The sequence below is a fragment of the Siniperca chuatsi genome, linkage group LG7, assembly GCF_020085105.1.
Source record: "Siniperca chuatsi isolate FFG_IHB_CAS linkage group LG7, ASM2008510v1, whole genome shotgun sequence".
NCBI classification, from domain to species: Eukaryota; Metazoa; Chordata; class Actinopteri; order Centrarchiformes; family Sinipercidae; genus Siniperca; species Siniperca chuatsi.
In genome coordinates this window covers 29368818-29392861 of record NC_058048.1, presented here as the reverse complement: position 1 = coordinate 29392861, position 24044 = coordinate 29368818, and the positions used below count along the sequence as shown (strand labels likewise).

Genomic DNA, 24044 nt, shown 5'->3' with positions numbered 1-24044 from the left:
CAGTACACAGCCAGCCCCTCTGTCACTGCTCAGCCAACCCTTTCTTCTCCTTAAGACTGCACCAACCTGGAAAATCAACTCTGATGGTGATTGTGTTTTTTTAACAGGATTTTTGTTTGCCACACATTCAGCTTTCCTGTGCTTCTTTTAGTGAGCTCCTACAGTGTTGTTGTTGCCATGCCATCTGTGTTGTGGCTACTAGCTTCACCTCTAATAGACACATCATAGGTCACAGCTGACCATGCCCTTAAAACAACCTTTTATAATACTTATATTGTCTGTTATGTGTTATTCTGTTAATATAAGTCAAAGCGAGTTTAAAATATGTGGTTGCAATGGAGCTTTTTAAAAAAGATGAATAACTAGCCTGTCTAATCTCCTCTGGCATTCCAAAATGGAGAGATGATGGCGGTGGCCTATAGGCTTCTCTAGTACTGAGTCAGGGGAACCACTAAAATGGCCCTACTGGCGGATCTCAGACTGGCATAAAGCTCATATGAGGTCAGGAGTTCAGTATAGGCATTAAAACATTCATTCATTAAAAAATACTGAAAAAGATCAAATGTTAAATATTTTGCAAAGCTTAAAGTTGTAATCTTTCAGATTTCAGTCCTGGTTGATTTGGCAACACCCGTGGTTACTGTGGTAACTGGGGTGTAATACTACAGCAACCAGAAGAGCAACAGGTGTATCTGTTTGCAGTGCAGCTAAACAAACTCACATTGCTTTAATAGAGAAGTTAATAATAATTACTGTGGCTAATAGTCAACACAACTGTTAATTGATGAGAAGAGTCTCATCAATTAGTTTTTCATTGGTCAGTCACTCTGACTCCGGGGACAACGAAGACGTGGCAGGTTCAAGAGGCGACAGGGGAGGCGTGAAGCGGGAGAGGAGCGAGTGGGAGGTCTTGCATCAGTCAGCGCCCACCTCCGGAGGCCTATAATTCAATTAATATCATAAACTTGCGACGACTATTAGACTAATGGCTTGATCTAACGACTATTAGTCTGTTAGGAAAATCTTTCATTGGGGGCAGCCTTAATAATTACGATCGCCATCTGATTTCATTGTGCAACTTATTTTCTCCAAACTTCTCTTTTATCCTCCCTTATTTCCGAGCCTCCTCCGTTTACATTACCCCAGCTTTCTTTGTATTCCTTCTTTCCTTGTTCTCTCTCTTTTTCCTCTGTTCTTACTTCTCCTGTCAGCTCTTTATTTTTTCTCCTCTATTCTTTGTCTCCTGTCTCCTCTGATCTCCTCCTGCCCCCCATCCTCTCCCCCTTTACCTGTAAAACGAACACTTAAATATTTCATAGATAAGTGGTTTTGAAGAATTGAAGCAACTCTGATCCTGTGTGAGTGTGTGTGTGTGTAACTGAAAATGCGCATGTCTGCATGCGTGACTCAGAACATAGTGTGTGAGTGTGTGTGTTACTGAAAATACGCATGTCTGCATGCGTGACTCAGAACATAGTGTGTGAGTGACTAATGCCCTGGTCTCATCACCCATGATGCCACTTGCTGCGACACGCGAGCATTCAGCACGACAAACAAAGCTGCTGCTGGCAGCTGTGGAGTGAAGAGAGACGAAGGAAGGAGGAGTGGAAAGAAAAGGAAAAAAGATGGAGAGGTGATGATAGTGGTAGTTATAAAATGTTAGCATGCTAAACTAGCATAGTGAAAATGGTAACTTTCCTTTATTCACGTCCCCATGTTAATATTTTAGCAGCTAACTCTATGCACCTCTGTGCCCGTACAACTGCTAGCATGGCTGAAGACTTTTTTTTCTAGTTTGTTTATGTTTTGTATTTATTTTATTTTTAAATATTTTATGAGAGCAGAGGTTGATTTGAGCAGGTCTTTAAGAAGAATGTCAATGCCCTTTCTTCCTCTCTGTTGCCTCCATGTCTGAGATGTTTAAAAATGGCTCCATAGGGTGAATAACCTGTATATGAAGCTTTTAATTTTTCATGAAGCAGTAATGTTAAAACATTCCACTGGGTACCTGTGATATTCCCTCTTTATCTAATGTGTGTTCTGAAGCAGTAACTTGAATAATATGGTCACAAATCCCAGAATGCTGTTCGCCTCAGCATGTTAAAGTTTGACACGAAACAAAGATTTCACCCACAGCCCCACACACAGGCCTAAACGCAAGAGATAAGAATATAAACTGTGTAAACAATAAGTGAAGAGGAAGAAAAATGAGGAGAAGGCAAGAGTAAAGGAGAGGAAGGAATAAAAGGGAATGAAGCAGAGAAAGGGGAGGCAAACTGAACAAGGGAAGAGGAAAATGAAGAAAAGGGAAGAGAAAGAAGAGATAGAAAACGAGTAGAGGAAAGGAAGATTAGGAGTGAGGAGTGGAGTAAAGGAATGGGCCACTCTAACTCAAAAGCATCAGATACAGGTTATTCACCCGATATGGAGACATTTCTTAAGTTACTTAGACATAAAGGCAACAGAGAGGAAGAAAGTGTATTGATATTCTTCTTAATTTTTAAAGAGTAGATTGTTGACAGGTGAAGGGAGTGGAGAGAAAAGTTAGTGATTATTCTTTAAAAACAAAAGGACTGGAGGGACGTGTGAATTTCAGTTTCCTCACAGCAGCCTAATTTTAGAGTCAGGATTAATGAGTGGAGGAAATCTCAATGCACATAGTTTAAGAAGCGAGTAAGAAAGATGGCAGATTTTGGGCAATTGTGGGAAGATTACACAATTTTCACCTCTCTCATTGTGATCTGACAAGGATCCAGAGGCATGAGCTGAGACTAGACGTCCTTTCGAGTAGGCTGCACAATAGATGAAGGCTAGTTCTCGCTTTCACTCAAACATCAAAATAAATCCTTTTCACAGCTGATTGGACAAACCCACCAATCTGAGATTTTTAAACCTGAAAAAAACATGATCAACCAAAATCAATTTCGGAGATTTAGATTTTGAGAACTTTGAGTGAATTTCTCTACTCATCCATCCATCCATTTTCTGCAGCTAATCCAGATCCAGGTCATGGTGGCAGCAGACTAAGCAAGGTAGCCCAAACTTCCTTCTACGTAGGCACGTCCTTCACCTCATCCTAAAACCAACGCAGAGCTCATTGCACAGTGGTAAACACGAGAAGAGGATGCCGGGCCGGCCCAACCATGCAACGTATGCGGGCAATGCTGCAGGGAACAAGTGAAGCGACTGTGGAAAGTAAGTTAAGCTTGCCAGAGTTTCAGATAAGGCCTGCATCCTTTTCTTGTTGGTGGCAACCAAGGCATTCAGTGTATGTTGTGGCCTGTTAGTAGCTTAGTGGTAAATAAATCCCCTAGACTTACCAACAAATAATTTTACCAATACTACCTGTGTCGTCTCCTCCCAGTTGGATGGGCCCAGAATACCTTCATATCGAGACGTCCAGGAGGCATCATCTCAATTCCAATCTCCACTTGGATGTCTGCGGAACTACATAATCTGAAAAAAAGCAGGGATGCAATCTTGAGGCCACATACCAGACACTCTCCAAACCTTAGACATTCTGTCCATGAAAATAGAATCGGTGACAAGGCACAACCCTGGCAAAGTCCAAAACCCACTGAAAATGCACTTGACTTCCTGCCAAGAACGTGGATACAGCTCTCACTCCAGTTGAACAAGGGCCCAATGGCTTGAAACAGCCACAGCAACCCATACTCTGTGAGTACAATCAATTATCTCTGGATGTATTTTAGACTTCAATGTCAATACTAAAACCGTTGCCGGGATCAGACTAGAAAACACTTTTTTCAAGATGGTCACTCTGTCAGAGACGTCAAAATGCATGATGAACCATGACTAATCATGAGCTGTGTTCCTTTACAACCTGCATGATGTGCAACGGTGATTGGGCAGGAATGTCAACAACCATGGTATCTGAAGTGTCACTGATTGTGACACATTGTAGACAATATCAAAAGAGAAGGCAAAAAATATATAATTCTGGCATGCTAAACTTTGTCAGGGCTTGGTGAGGAATCCAAGACACAGAATCTTCGATGTGACACAATAAATAAATAAAACAAGAACATGTTGTGCCTGACACTCGTTGTCATTTCCGATGTCCCTGCACCTTAGTATGTATGTATTTACCACAATTAATATTACTACTACTACAGAAAAAGCACAATACAATTGCACAGTAATCCAAACCTAAGCATCTCCACTTTGTTTACTGCACATGTTAGCCATGTGAGCTGTGCTGCTATCTCAGCAGACACACGGGCAACACAAGCAGGATTTATGGATAAGTTGACATTTTATTATGTTTATCATGGGCAATGAAAATCATCTCTGTTGTAGGAAGGACACACACAAAGGTCTATTTTTCCTCTGTATATCAAGAGCTGTAAAAGTCATTACAATGATTAGTATGGCACTGACAAAAACACACACATGCACGTAATGTACTAATGTACTGACGCTTTGACATTTTTCTGCTTATCAGTGGTTATGAAAGCTACTGCTATAAATAAGGGACACATTAAAAACAAAGGCCTGCATTAACATAAAAATGTGCATAACTCAAATATGTATTTGAATTCAATAAGGCAGAAGGACACGCAAACACACACATACACACAGCATCCTCCAAGCAGGGTGAAGAGGGTGAAGTGGAGATCCTGATTGTGCTGCATGAAATTAATAACCTGGCGTTTATTAATCTCTGTGTTGTCACAAAGAACATGATGAAGGGAGGTTTTTCCTGCAGCTTTGGTGCCCAAAATGCTGGAAAACAAAATCTCTCATAAAGAAATATTTGGTAAAGAGCACCAATCTTGTTGCTTAAATGTTGGAAAAAAGCTTGACGTTCAGATAATTCTGCAAAATGCTGTATTACACTGTATTATGTTCATTGTCAATGTTTTTAAAATTCTTTATTTCTACATGGCATGACATTGCAACTACAGTTTGGCATTGTTAAGGTTAGGGAAAGGTGGTGATTATGGCAAATAAATGGTAAAAGTATGGTTAACTGTTACAGTACAGACAGGCAGGTTACACCGAGATGGACCAGAATGTTCTTTATTGAATGGCAGCCAGATATGGTGGGTGTGGAGAGAGGGATAGTCTGTAGGAGGGAGATCACTGGAGACAGGCAGGGAGGTCACTGGAGGCAAGCAGAGAGATCACTGGAGACGGACTGGAGAAACACTGGAGACTGGATAAACAAAGTGTTATGCCGAATGGCATGGAGAGTCCTAAGTTTGAACGAGGTCGGATCCATACTGAGGGGAGTGCAGGTCTTTTATACTGGCTGTGATTGGGACTAATGGGGAGCAGGAGTGTAACTGGGAGCAGGTGTGGGTGATTAGTGGATGGTGGAGCCTGACGTATCTGTGACATTAACATTAGGCAACTGAAACACTGGGTCAGCTCAGATTGCTGATGGGCGGTGTCATTGGTGCCGACATGGACTATGATTTTAGACCAGAAGTCAGGGGAGCTTTTTGAGGATGTCAGGGGTCGTAGCTCCGGGAAAGCAGTGTGTGATCACATTAATGAAGCGGCTATTCCTTACTATGGAATCTCCAACTATCGGCGTAGTTGGGGGGATGAGAGGAGGCAGAGTTGATGATCGTGGAGACCGCCGAGTTCCATCAGCCATCGAGTTCCATCAGCCGTCCATGGGATAGATGTGGCTGGGGACTGCTGCGGCGAGGGGGCGGAGTCCTTCTTAGCAGAGGGGTTCTCAGCTGTCTCTGGACGAATGAGACCTCCAGAGCTTCTCCTGACCATGGCCTCTTTCAGTAACTTGCGACGAGAGGAGGAGGAAGACTTGACCGCTGGAAAATGGGAGCGTCCCTCCAGTGGAGAAAAGTCCTGCGTATCCAGGATGTCAAACCTGTTTGCCAGCAGGAGGTCCCGATGTGAAGGAGGGGGAGGCGGGCACTTTGCACCATGTCTGTCCTTGCAGGCTACAGTCCAGTGCTCCGGGTGATGTGGAGTCGAACTCACCAGAGCCTTCTCACCCCCCGCAGACAAGTGGCCGTGCATCCACTGGGGCTCGGCAAGGAGTAGAAATGGCCATTGCTTTGGCACACATCCGATGACTAAAAACATATGGGTAAAACAATAGCCAAGAAAAAAAGTGTAGCGTAGAAACGTGGCTTAAAAACTAGCTAAAATGTCAATTTATGGTGGTTTAAGACGAAGCCTCTGGCGGGCACACACAACGCAGTCCTGCATTGGTGCTTAATACTGCTGTGCAATATACTCTTTTCAGTGTATTATATTTTTTGCTTAGTACTTCTATTCCTGTGTGCACTGATGTGATGGTGAGCTGCTCGATAAAGCATTTCTGATCCTGATTCTGATTTGGATCCCCACTAAAGTAGCAGCAACTCTTCCTGGGGACCACACACAACAAAACATAAAACAAGACATATACCTATGTCTCATACTGAACATTAGCACTGGACATAAATCAGAAATTATGTCCAATATGAACAAATTCTTTGGGATATGAGCTGCCTGTATAGTTAGTCTACAGTTCTCATCAAAAAATGGCTTAGTCTTATTTGACAGTGACTTTTTTTGAAAGTGACATTTGTTTGGGTAGTGTGACAGAGTGTCTCATGCCAGAAACGTGAGAATGTGCAACCCTGAACTACACACAACCAAAATACATCAACTATACCAAACACATGCATTCACATAAATGCACGTACAACTATACACGCAGACATAATGTACACTGACTCACTGAAGCAGACTCATACTTCCTGCAGGATAAACAAGCATAGATGTGCTGCAGACACACACTCGTGATCATAAGCACTCAGACTGTGCACTGCATAGACTGCACACTGCATAGACATTACATTTAAGTCAGGCTCTTTGTGTTGATCCTGGCACATATACAGTTGTAACTGCTGTGAGTGAACATTTAACTAAAGCAGAAGAGGCCTCTTTTCAACAGATGTCAAGCACTCAGTGGATGTAAAGTGTGAAATAGGGTTTAAAATAGGCTGTGTGAAAGGAGGTGTTATAAGATTTAAAAAAAAACTATGCTGTATGTGTCACATACAGCATAGTTTTTTTTAAACCATGAGCAAAAGGACAAATTTCACAAGTGAAAAAATGTTATGTCCCTGCAGCCATGACGAGCCATTCAGACAATGGGGGTGTTGATGGGAATAAAGAACTATTTTGAGTAATAGTTTGAAATTAGCGTGTGTGAATAATAGCACGGTCGTGATGCATATTGTCAGGCAGCAGATTTGTTTGAAGAAAAGAGATTCTTGAACCATAAACAGAGTTTAGCTTTCTTCACATCTACTGCAACTGCTTCATGACGTCCCTACGATCCAGATACGTGTTACCAAACTAATAATTTGTTAATATCCAAATTTTTAGGGTTGCCGATTATCAATTATTCTGATGATATTGTTAATTGTTTATTGTATAAAATGTCAAACAAAAGTGAAAGCCCGAAGTGACGTCTTCAAATTGCTTTTCTTGTTTTACCAACAGTCCAGAACCCAATAATATTCAATTTACAATGGTATAAAACAGAGAACATCCTCACCAGATTAACCATCTAATAATTTCAGCACTAAATTTGATATTCAGTCAAACAATGGAACTGTGTTTATGCAGAGCTTTTCTGCTGTTTTTCAATAACTGGACACAGAATTGATCACAAAAGCAAATTTTTCTTTATTACTGTAATTTATTCATAAATAGATGTGTATATGTTGATGTACAGTGCCAAGAAATTGTAAGTGGACCCTTTGGATTTCCCTGCATTTTTACAAAATATAGTCATGGTTTGGCATATTTTATTGAACATTCAAAGTCAGTTTGGAAAAAGAAAGTGAACCCTTGGTTTTAGTAACTAGTTAAACATCATTGTACAGCAGTGACCTCAACCAAATGTCTCCCGCATGTGTTGATCACATCTCCACATTGGCCAGGAATGTCTGTCATGAATGGCTTTCTTCAGTTCATGTCACAGAATCTCATTTGATTTGAGGCCAGGATTGACCTTAATCATTCTGAAACATTACTTTTCTTATGTCTACACAATTTCGCAATTCATTTTTCATTGTGTTTAAGGGGAATTTTCGTGTTACATCTCCCAACTTCTATTAAGCATCAGATGACTGACCGCTATCCTGAAACTTAAACTTGTAAAAATTCTTTAAATACGTTTGAGTGCATTGTTTTCTCAATGAGTAATGGTTGTTCAGACCAAGAACCGTGCATTCCTACATGGCACCCTTCCATGACCTCCATTTGCCCCCTATATTTGTGTTATTGATGAGACATAAATCGCGACCTCAGTGACTTTGAGATGTTTAGACAGGTCCTTAACTGTAACCCAAGGGTTATCTTCCACCTTTATAAACCTTTTTTTGCCATCTTGCTTCATGTAAAGTATTCTAAAAACACATGTGAATGAGGGATGGTTCACATCAGCTTGTGAAGAGATGAGTGTCAGTAACCAATATTTTTCATGTGTTTTGTACAGAACAAGGCACAACTAACCAGTAACTACAATTTCAACTCATTGATGGGAAAATCTGATCTAAATCTTTTTAGAGGTAATTTGTGAAGGGGTTAAAATATTATTTCCTATTGGGATTTATAATTATTATTTAATAAATATGCCAATTTGTAAAACAATTATTTGAGTGTTATTAGTTTACGTAGAGTGTATCTGTCTATTATAGTGACTTTGATGACGATCAGAACACATTTTATGGATGAATTATGCAAAAATGTAGGTAATTCCAAAGGCTTCACTTTCTTTTTCTTGGCACTGTACATGACTTTGTACACCAAGTACTTCACAGTAGGTGTGAATTTATGTTATATGGAAATATTGTAAATGTACTGTGTGTCTGCTTGCAGGAAGGTTCTGGATTATTAAACTCGGCTCTAAGTGTGTGTCCAGGGACTCATTTGACTTCCTGCAAATTCCCTATGGTCCAGTTATACAGGGACATGCACAGACCTTTTGAGGGGCTGTTGCGCTAACTTGCTCGTTTTAAAATTCACACTGCCATCTATCAATTTGATTGTAAAAGACGTGTACCTGTATGGTGATCACACCGTTTCAACATGGCACATTGGCCCTTCATTTAATTACTTGTTATAGACAGCAGAAGCATTCAAACTTTGAGGAAATGTGAAAACCACAATATTCAAACTTCAAACATAAACTCTTTGAACTCAGATAATTATGAGTTGATATTGTGTACGCCATGTAAAGTAAAAATTAAAATGAGATTTAACAAATTGAGTCATTGGAAATTTAATATGCTTCGCTGTTTCATCCAAAACCAAGTTTTGATTGTACTCATATCTCATATCTCCATGAATGAATACCACAGAATGTCTGGATTTACATAATAAACATTTCTGTGTATGAAATTTACAGAGACAATAATATAAAGACAGTGCCATGCAAAATGCTATCATTCTTTTCAATCCATTTCCATTTTATTTCTATAGCGTTTTAACAAAACGTTTGTCACAAAGACCCTTTATAGAAATACATTCAATACCATTGTCCACAGCATGTATCTTTCTCTTTAACCCACTCTTACTGACCTGGCCCTTTATAGTACAGTACCTCTCTCACACTCAGCCATTACCACCCTCATATGTGCCTGTCTGATGTGTCTCCTGATGTTCAGCATGCTGTACCACACTGTCTGGTCAGGAGCCTTGTGGTTGCGCCTCATCTTAAAATTGAATTATTAGAATCAGAATTAAGAACATTGTCTGCAGCATTTTCCATTCAAAATTGCTTGGGCATGGTAGAACTACTATTACTAAAATAGCAAGTACCTTATATATACTTTGCTGGTTCAACAGTTCTAATCATTTCAATTCTGAATGTCCGACTGAATTGTCAACTTTCATCTCTCACTGCAAAAAATGCACTAAGAAAAGCGAACACTTCAGTGTTTTCATGGACGTGATGCTGACACTGGCTTGACTCAATGTTTCCTGGTGAGGCCCAGGAATTAAACTGGAGTACGCTATATCTAGTTGTAATAAGTCTGCCCTCCCATCAGAACATGTTCTGTCGTGTTTCTACAAGGGCCTTTGAATCCCAAAGTGGGGGATATCTGAAATAAAAGCCCTCATGCAATCTTAAAGGACAGTGTCTGGTTGACATGGTAAAAAAAAGACTTTTCAACAACTCTGGCAACTCACTGTAACATGTCCCACCCCATGTCTTCTACTGTACCTACAAGGTTGTATGAATCCCTGAGGCCCCAAACTGAAACACAAACCCAATGTTCCTCTCTCATGTTATCACCAGAGCTCTGCAGCTGCAGCTGTTTCTGTTAGCAGAATATAAAGCCCTAATTCCTGTTTTTTAGAACATATATATATATATATATATATATATATATAGTTTTTTATCCTGGAATTTTAATATATTAAAGATGCATCTGGCAAGACTCCAAAAATCCAATTTAAAAGACTAGTGCTTAAATCCATCTCCTCCAAGTGGAGGCGCAGTGGAATTGCCAAAACTGCATTCTGTCATAAATATCTGTGTTAAATAAACAGTAAAAGATCCACTCATCCAAAGGTCCATCCTCAGATATCCTCAGTGTGCCTTCCCCCATAAATGCAAGTCTTTCAGGCATGCTCACACAGGACATAATATTCCTATACAAGGTGTGATCACCTGCAACACCAGTTTCCCTGATTGGCTGCCCATTTGGTCTGGCTGACATTAGCAAAGCATCAGGGCCATTGTGCACTTGCATTCGCGTGCATCGCAGCAACATCTGAACTGCCGAAATGCAATTGCCCCATTGCAGCTCATTTCAAACAGGGAGACCCTGCCATCAGCCGCCTGTATATAACTTTGATAACTAAATAACGTCATTAATCAACTTTAACTGGAATTGAATTGTGGTAATAGAATCATGTTGTGTTGTCGTTTTATAATTTCTGCTATTCAAATCAGTTATTCTAAACACTTAAATAAAAAACATACTGACTTTTTAAAGATTTTGTGTAACAGTACTTTTTCCATGTCATGATATGAATCTATTTCAGGAAAATATTTTGATTAATATTGATACTGGTAAATCATAGCACCCAGCCCTGTTATTGGGTATAGCCACTAAGATCTTTTTGGATAATGAGAATATGTAAGTATGGGCTTGTGTTTCTCAAAGGTACGGGAGGGGAGACTTGTTGATGCTTTCCACTCAACAACACAAGTTGAGAAAAATCAGATTACTTGCCCCTTTAATTTCAGACTGACAGCCTAAAATTAAAGGGGCATACAATAATTAAGTCATGACAGCATTGTCATTATGCAAAGATAGACTTTCAGTGTGTGCTTGCTTCTTTGGTCATAAATTAATGCACAAGAAAATTAACACAAAAACGAAGAGAAGAAATGAAAGTTTGTTTTGGTTTCTCAGTTATTCCTTTTTCCATCACTGTACATTGTGTTCCTTTTTTTTTTGTCTAATTACATTATATTTGCAATTTTTACCTTGTCCTTGATGACACTGATGTTTTCCCAGTAGGTTCAATATTTTCTTTTCAAAAGCAAGACCACTGACCAGACTGACATGATATGAAAGGAAATGTTTTGAATTTTTCCAAGTCTTTCTTACTCGCATGCCCATATGTACATTGAAAGTTAGCCAAGTAATTTGCCTCAAAGGGCTTACGACACCCTCTGTCCTTAGACCCACCCCATGTCCTCTACTCTGCTAAGTTATTGTTAATTATTCCTCTTCTCCGTACAGGCTGTGAAGCGATGTCTTCTCAGCATTACTACAGTGTAAGAGATGGGGGACAAAATCCACAGTCCAAAATTTTGAACTAAAAAACTTTTATTAACGGGAGGGATTATGTCCTGTGAGATACTGGGTGGCTTTTCATGTGAAACGTGTGCAGGAAGTGAGTTTTATTGATGGTAGCTTAACAGCAATAATAAAAGGCTAACAGAAATTATTTCCTGGCTTTGCCACTGGATCTCACTAGTTAACTTAATGGGTAAAATGTCATTATAACTGAAATCCAAAACTACAAAAATAATGTAATTTCCCTTACATTGTCACATTTTTTCTGAAGGTGCAATGTCTGATTTTGGAACAAAAAATAAACATTGGATTACCAACCAACCCTGCAGATTATCTAAACCCTGTTTAGATTATGGATTACGGTATGAATTAGCATGTTGTAAATAAACATGGAGGGTTGTGTTTTGTTGAAGAAGCTCCTGAAGCTCCCACTCCTGAAGCAGCAAAATGCATTACAGCAGAGTATTTTAAGTAACTGCTGCAGCACATCACTGGGTTGTCCCAGCGCTAGCAGGCTGAATTCTGGTTCTGGTTTCTCTGAACCGTCCTGTGGTTTAAAGCCAGATCTCTGATTCCACAACTCCCTCATCAGTGCAGCTACTGGTATGTCCCCTTTTCAGTACACGGTGGACTATCAAACCCCTCTGTTCTCTGTTGAGGAGGAGTATATTGCAGTTCCTTCTGTCCAGGCTCATCTTCATCGCTGTCAGAAGATCTGGAGAGATGCTCGTTGTGCCCTGCTTCGCTCTGCAGACTGCAACCGGCGAATCACTGATCGTCACCAGACCCCTGCACCTGCCTACCAACCAGGTCAAAAGGTCTGGCTTTCTTCTCATGACATTCCCTTAAAGACTGGCTCTAAAAAGTTCTCTCCTCGCTACATTGGCCCTTTTCAAGTTGAAAGTGTAATCACTCCCTCAGCTGTCAGAAAGCTTCCCCAGTCCATGAGAATACACCCCACATTTAATGTCTCCCAGTTAAAACCTGTGTCCACTAGCCCTTTGCTCATTTTGTCCCATGTAGTGTGTCAAAGTGGAAGACAGCCGATGCAGTGTATGGGACGTTGCATGACGTCTCAGGAAAAAGACTAATGTGTCCAAATGTTATGGGCATCTCTTACCTAGTTTGACAGCTTCTATGACATGGTCTGTGATGTGGACCAATGTGAGCACAGACTGCTCCTCTGCGCACAACTGTAAACATTGAGAAGAGGGATCACCTTTTGGACCACCTAAGTCTGCCATGTGTCATGGCCAAGTCATAACAAGAATTCTGACTTTAAGATTGGCTTATCTGACTGATTGACATTTTGAAAGACAAAATAGAATAGCCTGATTTCTCTCTGTATAGAGAATAAACTGTCTTGATTTAGCTAACAACATGGCCGTTCTCCTGGTGCCACCTTCATGACAAACTTTACATTATTTTTCCCACAAGCAGTAACGATCTGAGTCCATCAGAGTTGTGTCTCTGTTTTGCATCCTTCCACCAATGTTGTGTTCTGGTGTGTAATGAGCGTTACACTAGACTTCTAGTGTTGCTGTTCTTCATCTTTCTCTCCAAGTAATCAACCTATCTGGATGAGTGGAGATTAGTGAAGGTGAAAGCGAGACCCATCAGAAGCATCTGAGTTCTGTGAAATCTGCAGACCCTGAAGCCTGTTAATGTATTTATAACGAGCAGGAAAACAGACAAACACTTTAGCCTAAGAGCAAGACAAAAACACCGGGGCTGGAAAATTATCTGGAAGGTCGCTGCTTGATCACAGCCTTGGAAAATATTGCTGACGTTATGTTTCACCTTATGAGAAGTAAATAACTGGTAATGACAAGACTGAAAGAAGGAAACAGAGAGAGAGGAGGGAGGAAGGGAGAAGTGGAGGTTAGAATTACCAACACCAGCTCAAAGAAGTGTTTGATGTTGAGATGCTGTGATAAATTATTGATGTGGAGCCTGTTAAATAAGGCCAGTGCTGATTTGATTGCAAATCTCATTAGGGCTTTACAAAATATGCTTTAATAACAAAATCCATCAACATAATCACTATGTAAAGAGATTGAACACTGTCATTACACAAAGCATACAGCAGCAGTATTGTTACTGTTGGCTACAGATTTAGACTCACCATGGTTTCACACTTACTGTATGAATGCATTTCTTAAAGATTCTTAGAATAGAGGAACATCATGAGATACTATTAAATAAAACATATATCACTGGACCTGATATTACTACACCTGATATTAAAATGTATTACTGTATCTTAATTGGATATCTCATCTGGACCAGGAAATACACTTGTGAATTAACACGTGTGAATACATGCAGCACACACTATGGAAATGAGATCAGATTTGAGCCCTAGTTGTACGCTACATACTTATATGCCATCCAACCCGGTTTTAAGTGTAAAGGGTTAGAAAAATGTATGTACAGGAAGTTTTTTTTTTTTAAAAATGCCATAAAAAGTAATTGGGTTAAGTGTGTTAACAAATAGACACCCATGTATATTTTATTATATTGTGTCTTAAATAGTGATTAAAATGGCAATTTCATTGTACTCTACTTGTTAGATGATGCATAGCGCTTGGGAGGAACCTAAAACCCTTAAGACGCAAGCGCTGCAAAATAAATCCTGCAGTCGAGCTGAACGCAAGCTAAAGTTTCATGCCTCTTTGTTTCTACATACAGGTGGGTTAATTTTCCTGAAACTCACATGCATGTACCCCAGGATAAGGGATAAGAGTGTGAATCCTTGGTGACAATGTGCAATGTTTAGAGTTGAGTAGTTTTGCAGTAATGTTGAAATAGAGATGTTTAGCTATACACTGCCATGCTAGGCTAGCAGACCTGTTACATACACGGTGCAATAGAAATGCTAATGAGACACGTGAAAGGGGTTTGGTTTTTTTTGTTAGCCAATCTGAAAAAACATATATCTCATAATGCATATATCTCACATTCTGTTAAACAGTTTTCCTTCTTTACTGGTAAATATGTCATTCAAGTGCAACTGAAGAACAAGGAAACGTATGGTCATTCATATTGTTTATATGACGGTGCTTCAGTTTTCAATGTATTTATATATGCTATGGTTACTTATCTATTTTCTGAAGATATGGTGATATCTCCTATACTTGAAGATACTGTAACTTACCTGATGCTAGACGGTGTAGTCCCTCATTCGTCCAGGAGTGTTCTATCGTAGAAAAGGTTTCAGTCGTGGTCATCTGGACACTGTTTTCAGAATCAAGACGTTTCGGCTCCCATCCGGAAGTCATTCTCAATTGTGAAAAAATTGGACGGGAACTGGAAATTTAAGCTACTCTGAGTTACATAAGCCCCGCCCTCAGGAAGGAATCTGCCTGAGTATCTGTTAATAGCTAGTTTCACCTGAAACTGACCTAATAGTTTCAAGATGGCCCAGTAATCAGTAATCAGGCCTATTGTTTTCTGGCTGCATCTACTTCATCACTGTTAAGTACCTGATTAGCATGTGATAGGCGTGACCAAGGTGATAATACACTCTGATAGACTTTGGGCAGATTAAATCTCAGACCACCATTTCTGTTCAAAGAGGAGTTCTCTTTTTTCACAAAAATGGCTTCCTTGACGCCCCGTTCAAACCAACTCTTCTCTCTACTTAGAATCTTCACCTCGGTGTCTTCAAATGTGTGGTTTGTAGCTTTTAAATGCAAATGCACGGCGCTCTGTAAGCCTGAGTTAGCGTGTCGTCTGTGCTGATAAAGTCTTTTGTGAAGTGGCTGTTTGGTCTCGCCTATGTACCGTTCTTTGCAGTTTTCCTCACTGCACTGAATGGAGTAGACAACATTGCTCTGTTTCTGTGTGGGTAACTTGTCCTTTGGATGAACAAGTTTCTGTCTTAAAGTGTTGCCTGGTTTAAAGAAGACAGGAACATCGTGCTGTCTAAAGATCCTTTGTAGTTTTTCAGACAGTCCAGATACATAAGGAATGGAGACACTGTTCCTTCTTGGTTCAGTTACACTTTTGTCCTGTTTTTTGGCTCTTTTAACTTTGTTGATAGCCCAAGTAGGATAACCACAGGCTGAGAGTGCATTCTGGACATGCCTTTCCTCTTTCTTCTTACCCTCTGAGCCGGTGGGCACTTCTTGGGCTCTGTGTTGTAATGTCCGGATTACACCCAGCTTGTGCTGTAATGGATGGTGTGAGTCAAAGAGCAAGTATTGATCCGTATGTGTTGGTTTCCTGTACACTTCTATCTGGAGCTTTCCGTCCTCTCCTCTGAGAGTAGAACAATCAAGAAAGGCCAAGCGGTTCTCTTTAGCGTCCTCACGCGTGAACATGATGTTGGGGTCCACAGTATTAATATGCTCTGAGAACGCTTCCAAGTCTTGTTTCTTGATTGCTGTACCTGATGCTACAACAAACGTTTTGTTGATTACCTCGGGAAGTCATTGGTTTAGTATTTCCTATGTTGAGGGAAGAGATAAATCCTGCAGTCGAGCTGAACGCAAGCTAAAGTTTTCTGCCTCTTTGTTTCTACATGCAGTTGCAGGGTTTGGGAACACACCGCTCCCTGACACCCACCAGGCCAGGGGGGGCAACATAAGCATGCAGTGTGTTCACACTAAAAAAATGAAAAAATGAAAAATACTTGCTGCATTAATCATACCACCAATTAAATGACATGTGTAATGTAAAAGGCGTCACATGTAGTGTAGCTTTTTAGCCTCTTTTTGCTCATAGTTTCAGTTTTATGGCACATTTACTGTCTGATTCAGTCTCAGTGTTTCCATTAGCATCAGGCAGTTGTTTTCAGTTAACACACTCTGATAAACCCACTGTACACTACCTGTACACGACCTACACTAACATGTTAGCCATAAAAACTTTATAAGGTGATGATGCGTGTGTGTCCCTACTGGGGGCAGGTTAAAGCTAGGTTTATGCTCGATGCAGTGTCCCCTGCACAAGTGTGTGTGTGCCAAAAATGACATCATCATGTTTGTTGCGTTGAGCTCGAAGGCTCTGCAAGTCGTTGAGGCGAGTGGTCGTACAGCTCCGAATTTTTGTGACTAGGAGCCCACCATAGCTGTCCCCATTCGTTAAACATCGAGAGGCGGACAATAATTTCGAATTTGAGGTAAGCAGCAGTAATTATTACGGTAATTAATACTGCAACGAACAACTCGTTGAGCATAGAAGCCTCAGTGCAAGTGTAAACAAAGCTTAAAGTGCAACTTAACACCCCATTTTAGCTTGAACACTCCCCCTTCACAAATTCAAAAAACACATTCAAACCCAGAAGGGGTGTGGTGGGGGGTGAACCTGGGTGAGCATGACATTGCGTTGTGGTTCGAGTTGTCCTGAAGAACGTCATAGATTTTTCACATTTTTGGGGGTCTAGAGGATAGAATAACATTTTCTCTGGAAAATGGAAAATAACTTCTGTTATAATTAACACTATAGAATGGGACCAAAGATCAATTGATAGTGTACTAAAGTGAATGTATTAACTCAGAAAAGTGGATTTAGTGTATGCCAGTATGCAGAAGAAAATTGCTACATTTTTTTTAGTTTGATAGTGATGGACATTGTTGTCCCATAATGCAATGCAAAAAAAGGACATCCTTCAGCATGCACTTTGTATCAATTCCTTATACAAAAACTTAATGTATATTCATTTAGCTTGAATATCCACAATACAAGCAGTGACATCAGAACATTGCCACTGGTAAAAATGTCATCATTGTGGGTAGAAATGTTGTCACACCTGCTCTGGGTTACAGACAGAACAAGCTGCTCTCATTCCTCACACAAGTCCACTCACCTGAATTGCACTGAATAGTGTCTTTGAAAAAAAAAATGTGATTATGAACACAATGCACAGAACTAAAACACCAGTAAATGCTAGATGTGAATGCATAAGAGTCTGAATGGATTGTTTCTTATGCAGAGAGTATATCCACATGCTGGTCACATTTTTAATTAAGACAACACTACCGTATCACCTTAACCTCAATGGGGTTGTTTTATTAAACAATGATTTAGGAGCTGCAAGAGTTACACTTCCAGATTTAAGTATGCAAGAGTGAATAAGGTTGTTCAGTTGGTCAGAACCACCAGCCTAATCCGGGTTGTATACCTTGTCAACAAGCCGCCATTAATGCTGAGGCATCTCAATTGTCAGTCTGCGCAATACCACTGGAACATATGCAAATTATTTTACTATTTAACTGATTTTCCACAGCTTTTATCAACAACATGTTGTCTTTACTTGATCGTTAAGGCAGGAAACAGGTAAGCACTTAAAACAGGCAACCAAGTCCAAAGGAGCATAAACAAGCAGGCAGAGTGTCCAAAAAACGTAGGTAGATAGAAAACAGAGTAAAAGACTGGAATACATGGCTGTGATAGACAATCTGAAAAGTAGGCTGAAATGGGCAGTTATACAGCTTTTACTAGGAGGGTAATTGGGGAATGAGTAGCAGGTGTGCGGGTGGGTGTCAGGATCAGGTGACTGGAACTGGTGGGAGCACACTGAGAACCACTGCTGGTCGAACTGAGAATGACTTACTAAAAATGTTCATCCTTTGCCCATGCTATTTGTGTTTGGCAAGGATACAGCAATAGTGGAAGGTAAAAAGCTAAGAAAAAATACAGGTATATGGCTCTCCAGTTGTTGCAGATGCAAAGAGCTCAGTGATAGTCAGAGGTTTTCACTGGAAGTACTTTCTGTAGTAATGGGAAGACTGTTTCTGTTTGCTGTTGAGTTTTATGAATGTCAGATTGAAATACTTCTGACCATAGACCATGCACAAAATTCTATTCATTTTCTTTGAGTAGCGACCAAAATCTCACATGTACATCTCTGAGCTTGGGTAAATAAAACCCAAATTCTCTGCATGGCTAGATACTACTAGAGGTAAGAAAACATTTTTTTGTTGTGATTTGGATAAACTAACACTTTTAGTGACCCTGTACTAGAACATCAGTTAAATGCTAAACTTAAGGAAAATATGAATTTGTTTCTTGAATCATCATGTGAGAGAACTGGAAGGAAGAAAGGACAGAGAGGGAAGAAAGGAAGACTTTTCCAAATATTTAAAAGTCTGATGTCGGTGCAGAGAGCTTAGGAGATGTGTAAATGCAGCCTGACAGTACAGGGACATTCAGGGATGACTTCAGTGAAGAGGAAGCCTCGCAGGAGCTTTTAAACTCATTCCAGACTGTTTATAACATCCCCTTTGCATTAAGGACTCAGAGATCTGGCTTTAAACCAAACAGGGTTCAGAGAAGCACAGAGGAAGTAGAATTTAGCCTGACTAGGAAGACCCAGTAATGTACAGCAGCAGTTCCTTAAAACACTCAAGCTGTGATGTATTTTGCTGCATCAGGACTTGGTTTTTCTTTAAGGGAAATAATCATATAAAGTGTATATGGCATCAGTGAAAAGGTTTTTTTTCTTTTTCCTATGCTGAGTAATGCCCCTTTTCTATATGACCCAGTGTAGCATGCTTTAAGCAGGTCATGCTTTGATTGTATGCATTTCCAGAATAGTCTCACATCTCTGATTATTTCAAATGTAATCTTCACTGTTTATAGTGTTTTTCCCACAAATGTATAAAAACAAATCCCTACTAAAGATGCATCTGTTCAGCTATGGCTATGGTTTTTGTTGGGACTGTAGCCACGGCTATTCCTTTTGCTATGGCTGCAGCTACTGTGGCTACTCTTCACAGGAGCACCTAACGTTAGATATAACATCTGCCATGAAAGCATTGTAAAGACAGACACTGTACCTGAACAGGTATTTCTATCAAATATGTCTGATGTGTTATCAATATACACCATAGGAGTTCTGAAATAGCTTCACCACAATGCTCAGTTAACACAGCCGCGTCAGTTTACTGCACCTGAATATCCCCTGCAGTTCGAGTTACACCCTTTAAAACAAATGTGTCACAGCCTTAGTAATCATAACTAGAGCTGCAATTTATGATTATTTTCATTTTTGATTATTCTGCCAATTCTCACATTGTGATAATCACAGCTACAGCCATGGACATGGCTATTCAGCCATCAAAGCCACAGCAGCAGCCAGTTATAACACAACATAAGAGCTCTACTGTAACTAGCCTTTGATAGTTATTTTAACATTAGCTGCAATGATACAGACTTAGAATTACCTAACTTGACCATAGCAATAGCCAGTCACGCTGTGATCCCTGCCAGCTGTACTGCCGGAGTTTAGCCTTCCTGCGGAAATATGGATCAGAGGTATTCGATCGACAAATTATACAACAAACAGGCCAAGACATCAACATAAGGGACAACATCAATTCAAAGAAACCACATGCATTCACACTGCTGTCAGTCAAAAGAGATTTAAATTGATTAATAGCATAGTATTTGTCTATATATCTAATGAAGATATCAAATTGCATTATGGGAATTGTGGGATCCTGTGTTTTGGAGCTTGACTATTACTAGAGACCAAAAGTCAGTATATCTCAGCGTCTGCTGTGTCGATAGCCACTATTCCTTTTTTAATCTGTCATTAGCAAAAATCATCAGCTGTTTAACATTAAGTTTCCTTTATTGATTTTTACATTTTTCTCCCCTCTCTGTCTGTCTTTCCTCCTCCTTTTCGTCAGTGATGGGAAATGTTAAATGGCTTTTTAATACAAAAGATTTGTTTTATCTTTACTCAACTTATTATCTTTGTTGTTCTTTCTCTCTCCTTTTTCACATCTGTATGTTTGTTTCATGCCTTTTCTCTCTCCTCTCTTTCCTTGCGCATGAAAATGCAAATGACATATTTTAATGTCAAGAGCCCTCTCTTTCTCTTTCCCCATCTTTCATATTGTTTCTGAAATGTAAGTGGTATTTTAATGTCAAGTCTCTCTCTCTAATCTTCAAATATGTAAATGCTCTTGTAATGTTTATTTCTCTATATAAATGGTGTTTTAATGTAACCTCTCATATTGCGCTGTTGTATTTCTGGCTCTCTCTGCCTGCTTTCCCTTCTCTCCTCTTCTGCTCCCTTCCCGCTTTTCCTTCCCTATCTTCTTTAATCACCTGTACTCTTTTTCTCCATGCAGTTTTCTCTCCTCTCTGCCTCTGCTCACCTCATCTCTTCTCCTTGACTTTCTTAATCACTTTTCCCTCAACCTCCACCCTCCTTACCTCACCCCTCTGTTCTTATTCTCCTCTCTTTTACTTTCCTCCCTACCTTTCCTCCTTTCCAATCCATCTCATTTCCCACTCTCCCCTCTTCCCTTGCCTCCTCACCTTTCCTCCCTCCATTCCTTTGCTCTCCTCCCCTTCATTTGTCTACTCACTTTTTTGTCACCTTTCCATCCACTTTCCATTTCTAAAACTGAAATAACTGCTGGTTCGATTCCCAGCAGTTCAACCTGCCTGACACTGTGAGGTTCTGCTAGGACAGAGACAAAGAAACCCCAGAAGACAAACACAGGAATGTGTGTGTGTGAATTTATGTGTAGAAATGTGTAGATAGTTGTGAGCTTTGTATGAGTCAAGTCTACACCTGTACACAAGTGTGTCTAGTCATGTAAGATCATGTATGAGTGTAGAAATGATGAAATGATTGTTGAAATGAATGTGTGTGTGTGTGTGTGTGTGTGTGTGTGTGTGTGTGTGTGTGTGTGTGTGTGTGTGTGTGTGTGTGTGTGTGTGTGTGTGTGTGTTGAAATGACATTTTTGGGACAAATGTCAATTCCCACAATCACATTTGTTTTTCATGCTGTACCGAAAATGTACCACACTGTGACCCCAAAACCGATGTACATACCAAACTGCAGCGTTACACCCCTACAAGCCACAAATGTGTGAAATTAGAAGTTTATATTTGCTGTTGATTTGTAATTAATAAAAGTATTTTAACCGAGTGCACTCTGTAAATTAATTTTAGTGGTGAAAGAAAATGTTCAATCACAGCAACAAGAAAAAAGTTTTCACCCTGAAAATATGCCAATAAGATTTTTAATATGACTGTTCACTCATAAGGAGATAACCGGAAGATATTTGTGTGTATCAACAAACAATGTTTTTCTGCTGACCAAAACCCTCTTAAAAAGTGCAATCTTAGCCACATTTGAAAGCCAAAGGTGTCAAGAAAATGATTCTGTGGCTGTTTTCTGCTGCAGTCACCTCTGTTTTCTGGTATGCACTGTCTCAAAATAGCTGCTGCGTAAAAGTAGCCAATCACAAAGCAAAGATAACTTCCTGCAACCTAACTTGACTTGATTGATAACCTCATCCAACAGAGCTCATTCTAAGCTTTACGGCAATGTATGGCATGCCTGATAGGTTTGCACATTTTAGATATTTTGGAGAGGTTTGGGATAGGCTTGGCACACAAAAGGACACTTACGGTACACTGCTTACTAAGTGCCCTGTAAAACCATAGTACTTTTACATTTCAACCTGAAATTTGGTACATTTATGGACAAGAAGTGTGGAGGAATTGTAAATTTTAAAGAATTTTATAATTCATATTTTTGTGGGTTCACTTTCACTTAAGTAAAATCAGATGGAAATCAGCCCAAAACAGGAGATTAAACAATGGCCTAATCAAGACATATTGAGAGTGCCTTTTATATTTCCCATTTTCCCACTGACCACTGTTGTTTTCCCCGAGTCCACAACATTATAGAATCCCTCGCTCTGTTACTTCACAAAGAAATGTGCTTCATTTGCAACTCGATTTCTGAGGAATTATCAATGGAAAATCATTGGCGCTGAACATTTAAAAATGTCACCGAACATACAGTAGGTGTGTTGCATTTTGACACCAAAAGAAGCAGACACTGGACCAGAATACAAAGCAGCCATAAGACGTGTGAGGCAGGAGAGGAAAATGACAATGACATCAGGAATTGAACCACCTACATGTGTGACCGGCATCTCAGTGCATCATCAAACCAAACATTAGAGTCACAAGAAGAATCTGCAATAAGGAAAGGCCTTCTACCTTGGTGATCATCACTGTGTACAGTAGCTGCTGAAACTGAAAAGGTGCAAGATAAATACATAGATGTGGCTTCCACTGTGTCTTTGTAGACTGATGTGCTAATCTAGATGCAAAGATATAACATTTTCTTAGAATGAATGAACCTGTGAGTAGAAGGTGGAGGTGAAGAGCCCTTTTTATAGCTCAGAACTGTAAACAATGTTCTCTCTCTTCTTATTGCTCTATTTCTAGTCTGCTGTCTCTGACCTGTGTCCTCCTTTACTCTCTTCCATTGCCATCTTTCTCTCTGCCTTTTTTGTCTACCTCCTCCTTGCATCTCATTACTCCTGCTTGTCACTCTCTCTTTAAATCTTTCTGTCCTCTTCCCATTCTCTACATTTTATCCACAGTTAATTGATTGTCACTAATCTAGCTTGCTGCAAACCCTCCCACCTCATCTTCTTTCTATCTCTTCCTCCCACGGTTACCAGCTGGACTGCCTGCCTGCAGGTGGAATGGAGAGATGCTGAGAGAGAAAATAAATACAAGAAGAAGGAGGGGAACAGACAAGGGTCCAACTGCAGAGCTCAATCCTGGGGACAGAAGTCAGGGGACTTTTTTTCCCAAAGAACGTAATTAAAAAGGATTTAACAACATTCAGTTTTTCCACACAGGACTTTAAGTAGCGTTATTGAAATGCTGTTTGTCAAGTAACGGCCAAAGCCAATGCCAAAACCCTAAATTTGGTTTCTTGTTGTGTGTTAAGTGTAAAAAAAAAAATAAAAATACTCAACTGGTTGATGTTAGATGACGTGCAGGTGATGTTAGCATATTGGTCGTATTAATGTTAGTCCAGGCCTATGAAACCATGTGGCATAGATTATATTAATAAATGTATACCCTCTGGAATAAAACTGAAAACACAATCCTCTCATGCTATCAATGATTTTAGTTAAATTTCTTCATGTGGATAATACATAAAATACAAAAATGAGAAAAGAATTGTTTACTTTCGCACACCTTTTCACTCTGGATGAGAAGGTAAAACCGCCAGCTTTGTAGGTGGAATTAAGAATGGAGATGTCGTCTTCCTGTGCCACAGCCAGACAAATGGCGACAGAGAAACTGCCAGATGGATGCAGACAGCTGTACAGGTTGTTGTGAGCCAACTTGCAGGAATAAGTTCAATTAATGTGTCGTGAGGAATACTCAGCTTTTGAAAAAAGTTGTATAATGTCTTCAGTGGTACTGAGGGGATCTTCCCAAAG

The 24044-nt window shown here is 39.9% G+C and overlaps 1 long non-coding RNA gene across 1 annotated transcript; it reads left to right on the top strand.

Annotated features, from left to right (window-relative positions):
• The first annotated feature begins 1452 nt into the window (after window positions 1-1452).
• LOC122878889 lies at window positions 1453-23692 on the top strand. The gene is made up of 4 exons (XR_006378567.1): window positions 1453-1633; window positions 2992-3195; window positions 3365-3678; window positions 23268-23692. It is a non-coding gene; the product is annotated as an uncharacterized LOC122878889 (long non-coding RNA).
• The last annotated feature ends 352 nt before the right edge of the window (window positions 23693-24044 follow it).